Genomic DNA, 6,695 nt, shown 5'->3' with positions numbered 1-6,695 from the left:
CCACAGTCCCCAAACTATCTGCTGATAGAACAGAGCCTTGGGGGTAAGTTGCACAAGCTCAGTACTGCTACAGAGTTGTTTTTACTTGGAAGAGTACATGTGATCAGCACAGGGCCAATCAGCACTGTCCAGACAGAGGGTCAGGGGTCCTGCAGCTCCATAGGACAATCAGGGGAGAATGAAAACTTCTCCTACAAGCGTTAGCCAGACACTGATAGAGAAAAGGTATTTAGCCGTTTATACTTACTAAAATAATTGCATTTCCATGTTCTGTGTACTTTGGGAGACCAGATATAGTGAATGCAGGGTCCTGGGTTTAGTAACACTTTAAATAAAGTCTTTAACCTTCCATGTTAGTAACTGGCACCTCTAGGGCCTATCCATGAGCATCAAAAGCATTCTACATCTGGCATACAAAAAAGTACATCTCAATGCTGTTGATCTCCAGCAGCCCTCTTCTTATCCACAGGCCTGTACTCAAATGATGGGTATGTGGTATTTCTCAGGGTGGGCTTTCTGATGGTAACAACAAGCAAACAATGCATGCAGACACAGCGCCCCTAAAAGCCTATTCACACCAGGACGGTCCACCCTGATGCATCAATGAAAGTACATTAATGTGCATTTTAATAAGGCAGCCTATTCATTTGAACATTTTCCTAACTTACCACGTCAAACCAAAAATTGGACCTGCAACATTTTTACATATGAAGCACGCCGTGACACATAGTAACGCTTTACGGTGTGTTGCAGTGCTTAAAGCGGACCTTCAGTAATTTTTTCCCACTTTCCATCTATTAAATCTTCTGCTCTTGTTGTTTTAACTTTGGATAGCAAAACATATTTTTTGTCTGCCAGTAAATACCTTATACAGCACACTTCCTCTTTCTTGTCTTGTCATTGGCCTAAGCTTATGACATCATGGACAGCGCTATCTCTCACTCACTCTTGTGAGAGGTTGCCAGGAAAGGAGGGTGAATGAGTCATAAGAGGGCCAATGAAAGCTACAGAGCAGGAGGTGTGCCTCTGTGCATTTGTGTAAATCCAGAAAGTGAACAGGCAGCAGCTTCAGCTGCCCACAGTTAAAATGGATGCTGCCAGACTTAGTGGAGGGAGATTTCTGCAGCATATTTGACAAATAAATACAGAATCACAGTATATATAAAATATTATGCAAAGCGGTTGAAGGGAAGCTTCAAAAATGGCAAAGAAGTTTTATTACAAATTACGTGAGCAGACTGCAGTTCCTCTTTAAGGTTGTAATTCACAATGAAAGCTACCACAGCACACAATGTGAATTAAAGGAACAGACTGATCAATAGGACCCTTAGTCCCCACCAGAAGAGAACATATCTGCATTTGGAGCCTGTATCAATGTGCATGCTTTACACAACCCCAAGCATATAGCCATGTACAGTCACATCTTCTAATTCATTTCAATGGACGGCTGTAGGCAGCAGCTGCAGGTCCCAGGAAAGTGGTTAGGCGGGCTCTGCAGGCTGTATGGCCATGTGCATAAAGTTTCTAATTATTGGGTTTACATCCACTGTATCCCCAATGCCTCCTCTGTATCAGAGGACATACTACACCGCCAACCTCTTTTCCCCATATACTTTAAAGTGGACTTCCACCCATTCTGACATGTTCCTGGGATCACAATGTCACCTACAGTACAGTCCTAAACAGATAGTAAAAAAAAAAAAAAAAATCCATTTCTAAACCACCCTCTTTATTTTCCTCCTTTTATGTACTTAGGCAGGACTTCTGGTCCCAACCGACTACGCAATTTCTTTATTAGGCGATTCCCTTGGGATATCAGCGTCATCTATCCCAGGTGTCTTCGGGAAGCCTTCCGGGTTCTCTGTTGATTGACAGGTTACCATAAGGGGTCGGTAACTTCTGCCGACACCGCCATTACTACGGCAACCTGTAATCAACAAAGAACAATGTGAAGTATCATTACTGCACAGACCTGAAGGTGCATGCTGGGTATCCAGCTGCACCGAATCCTGGAGATACACAGGATCGGACTTCAGATGCCCACATCCTCCATGGCCCCACCTGCCGGGATTAAGTAAGAGATTATAGATAAGAAAAAACCATAAGGACAGTTATCACAGAATCCAAATTAGAGAGTAAAGCCTCATACACACGATCCGATTGTTGGCCAACAGAGCATCAGACCTTTGTCCAAAGGGCGTGTGCCAGGAACTTGTCTTGCATACTAACGGCACACAATTGTCGGCCAACAAACACGAAGATAGTGACGTACTAAGTGGAATTTCATGATGCGAAAATCTGACAACAGATCGTTTGTCCGCCGAAAATTTACTAGCCTGCCATCCAACATTTGATTAGAACCCCACCGCTCAAGTAGATCCACGAACAAAAAGTCCTTTACCTCCAGAAAAGGAGCCCCAGGTGCTGACTAATGCATATGCAGATGAAGATAAATGGAAGTGTTCTGGACAGCCGCACACCGATAGAAGTTTCTTATGCCTTTATTTGTAAAACCAGGATCACAAAATATACAGGACACCAAAGCAGAGTGGTACAGAACAGCTGACGCATTTCACACTTATGCCAAGTGCTTACTCATAGTATGAGTAAGCACTTGGTATAAGTGTGAAACGCGTCAGCTGTTCTGTACCACTCTGCTTTGGTGTCCTGTATATTTTGTGATCCTGGTTTTACAAATAAAAGGCATAAGAAACTTCTATCGGTGTGTGGCTGTCCAGAACTCTTCCATTTATCTTCACCTGCCATCCAACATTTGTTGATGTTAAGTTGGACAACAATTGTCTGAAGGAGCGTACCAACGCTCTGATCTTAGGCCAACAGTCTGTCATCACACAATTCCCTGCCGAAAATCCGATCGTGTGTATGAGGCTTAAGAGTACTAAGATTTACAGGGGGTGCTTTTGTTTAATCGCTTAGGAGACTGGAGCTCTGCTTTAATTTTAGAGGTTTTTCGGCATGGAGGCGTCTAGAGTCAGAACAAGTATGTGTGTTGTGAGGTTTCATCCACTGAAATATTTCATTAAACATCTTTAGAGTCAGCTGGTCTGAAGTTGCATTTATGTTCTATTATACAGACTAAACATGAGTTTCCGCATTACACAATAAAAAAAAATGTAAATATACTCCTCAAACACAGTGGGGATGACTTCCTAAAACTGGAGTGTCCAAAATCTGGTGAAGGTCTACATGGAAATCAATCAGCTTCCTGGTTTCTTTAGTCTTTCTTACACGGGTTAGTCAGCATTGTTGGTTTTTTCTCAATTGTTTTATTGCTGGCAATGGTTTCGTTTACATTAAGCTGTCAGTGGGAAACCCCGCTGACAGCTGATTAGCCATTTGTTGTTAAGGACGAACGGGCAGCTCCGTGTCCCATTCCTTAACAACCAGCTAATCACAGGTTAAGGACGCTGGTGACTGCCCGCTCCTTAACAAAAACGCTACCCCTCCTAAACACTGCAAAAATGCTGGCAAAAAACGCTAAATACTAGCAGTTTTTATCCAGTGTTTTTTGAGCAGCCAGTGTGCAGATCGAACCCGCCAGGAACCCGTCACGGCACACCGCCAATCATAGGCAGCGAGGCATTTCCCGACTGGCAGCTACACATACACAAACTGCCTATGATTGGCGGTGTGCAGTGCCGGTGTTCTGTCGAGAAGTGCCCCCCCCCAACGGATAGGGCCCGGGCTGAAGGGCCCATGCGCCATTAAGTAACAGCACAACAGCTGATTTTAACATCAGCTGTTGCGACGGCGAGACGGCGCACAATAGCCGACAGAATTTTTATTTTCTGTCAGATTGTGCCCCGCGCTCCCATGGTGAGTTCGTGTCCATGATGGGCGGATTTCTACACATTGTGGGCGGAATTAGATGGCCAGTGCAGGCAAAAAACATAACTTTGCGATGGGTGCATTTTTACATTTCTTGTGGGGGGAACTAGACATTGAAAGATATCTACAAGAAATGTAAAAATCCGCCCATCACAAAGTTATATTTTTTGCCTGCACTGGCCATCTAATTCCGCCCACAATGTGTAGAAATCCCCCCATCATGGACATGAACTTGCCATGGGGGGGGGCCATAATCTGACAGAAAATAAAAATTCTGACGGCTATTGTGCGCCCGCGCTGTCTCGCCGTCACAACAGCTGATGTTAAAATCAGCTGCTGTGCTGTTTCGTAAGGCGCATACGCCCTTCAGCCCGGGCACTATCCGATGGGGGGGGGGGCTTCTCGACAGAACACCGGCTTCCTGGCGGGTTTGATCTGAACATGCCCGATACCAATCACTAACCGTGACTACGTCAGATCTAGGGTTGCCACCTCATCCCTTTAAACCCGAACATGAATTACACAGGTTCTGTGGCTGATTAAGGTGGGAATTAAACTTACTTGGTGCCTTATCTGCATTTAATTAGCCTGAGAACCTGTGTAATTCATATGTGTTCAGGTTTAAAGGGATGAGGAGGCAACTCAAGTCAGATTACTGGGGGATCTGTAAGAGGAAGGGATCAAAAGATATGAAGGCAGTACAGGGGAGATCACTACTGAGGACACCCATCACATAGAGGACTGTCCCCGCTCTGCACTCAGGGGACCCCCCCAGACAATCATCAACATGACTACTAACCCCTTCTGCCCCCCCCCCCATATCAAATGTCTCCCCATCATCTATATTCACCCCCCCAATCATCACCATGACTACTAACCTCTTCTGCCCCCCCCATATCAAATGTCTCCCCATCATCTGTATTCACCCCCCCCCAATCATCACCATGACTACTAACCTCTTCTGCCCCCCCCATATCAAATGTCTCCCCATCATCTGTATTCAAGCCCCCCCAATCATCACCATGACTACTAACCTCTTCTGCCCCCCCCATATCAAATGTCTCCCCATCATCTGTATTCACCCCCCCCAATCATCACCATGACTACTAACCTCTTCTGCCCCCCCATATCAAATGTCTCACCATCATCTGTATTCACCCCCCCCAATCATCACCATGACTACTAACCTCTTCTGCCCCCCCCCCCCCATATCAAATGTCTCACCATCATACAGCTACCCATTCCCTTCCTCCCCATTATATGCCCCCCCATCCTCTGCCCTCCCCCTCATATGTCCCCCCCATATGTCTCCCTATCCCCTACTGCCCCCCCAATCATATGTCTCCCATCCATCTCATGTCCCCCTATCATATGTCCCCTTATCATTTGTCCCCCTATCCCCTCATATGTCCCCCCCATCATACATCCCCCCCCATTATATGTTCCCCCATGCTCTATGCCCCCCCCCCTCTTACGTCTCCCTATCCCCTGCTGCCCCCCAATCATACATCTCCCCGTCCATGTCTCCCCCCCCCCCCCACATCATACATCTACCCATTATTATTATACAGGATTTATATAGCGCCGACAGTTTACCACCCCCTTCTCCCCCATTATATGTCCCCCCTCATCATATGCCCCCCCATATATCTCCCTATCCCCTGCTACCCCCCCCCCCCCCCAATCATACATCTCCCCGTCCATGTCTCCCCCCCATCTCCTGTCCCCCTATCATATGTCTCCTGTCAAATGCCCCCCCATCCCATACTCCCCCCCATCGATCCAGAAGGTCCGGCCAGGCCCAGGCGAGTCGATGCAGGGCCCCGGGACCGTGCCCGGTAGATCGGACTGTGACCCTCCATAGGGCGGCCTAGACTCTGATCACTACTGGGTGTCACATGGCCCCACACTCCGCCCGGAGCTCTCCACACCGGCCGGAGGTCCCCGGGGGAAGGTGAGGTGCCCCTCTCCGCCCTCCCAGGCCTCTCCCGCACTAGTACATGAGGGGGACACACGCAGCCACCTCCCCTTTGGCCCCATCCGCGGCCTAACCAGGCCCGGGACCTCACCTGCTCCGAGCCGCCGCTGCTGCTCACGCTGCCCTCGGCCTCCTGTGCGCTGGATATGCGGCCAGTCCCCCTGCTCTCATTCAGGTCCCTAGACGGGAGGAGGGAAGGGCGGGGCCGGCGGAGACTAGCAGGGAACAGAGGGCGGGACTGGAGCAGAGGGCGGGGGATAGAGGGGAGGAGAGGGCGTGAACTAGAAGGTAAAGGGGCGAGGCCAGGTGGAGGGGCGGAGACTGTAGAGGAGGACAAGTGGGGTTCGTGGGGAGGAGGCGGAGGCTTAGAGGGGTGAAAGAGCGTGGTGTGAAGGATGGGCGGCGACTAGAGGGGAGGAGAGGGTGGGGTTGGGATAGAAGGGGAAAGAAGAGGGCGGGGGGGGGAGGAGCTGGACCGGCTTAGCAGCACGTCTGCGACGTGTCTCTGTGTCCACGCCCACTCGGCAGAGATTGCCGGGTTGGCGGCGATCCATCTGGACGAAGAGTGATGAGAAATCTGTGCAGCGTGGTCCCCATTGCAGAAATCAAAGACTAGACTATATACAGTCAGTGTAGTGTGATGTGTGTGTCTGGTGATCAGTGTAATAAAGATAACATTGTCTGTGTACAGATCGGATAAGATCCATACTGGATCATTATTACCATATGAAGGTGACACACCTCAATTGAAATGATCAATGGCTCTAACCTAGAACCAAAGACCAACCTTTAACATTCTGTATATGGAGTAAGAGAGGGTTATAACTCCTTGCAGATTAGGGGTTTTGCTTTCCATCCGTGTCCCATT

General features: G+C 48.4%; 1 protein-coding gene across 14 annotated transcripts in view; it reads right to left on the bottom strand.

Annotated features, from left to right (window-relative positions):
• KTN1 (kinectin 1) overlaps positions 1-6,075 on the bottom strand; it is a 199,892-nt gene extending 193,817 nt beyond the window's left edge. For all 14 annotated transcript variants that reach the window (XM_073610590.1, XM_073610597.1, XM_073610596.1 and 11 more), the window contains exon 1: positions 5,919-6,075. The gene's annotated coding sequence lies outside the window, so the exon portion shown is untranslated. The remainder of the gene's footprint in view (positions 1-5,918) is intronic.
• Positions 6,076-6,695: the final 620 nt, after the last annotated feature.

Source organism: Aquarana catesbeiana, linkage group LG13, assembly GCF_042186555.1.
Source record: "Aquarana catesbeiana isolate 2022-GZ linkage group LG13, ASM4218655v1, whole genome shotgun sequence".
Taxonomy (NCBI): Eukaryota; Metazoa; Chordata; class Amphibia; order Anura; family Ranidae; genus Aquarana; species Aquarana catesbeiana.
This window is presented reverse-complemented; position numbering and strand designations above follow the sequence as displayed.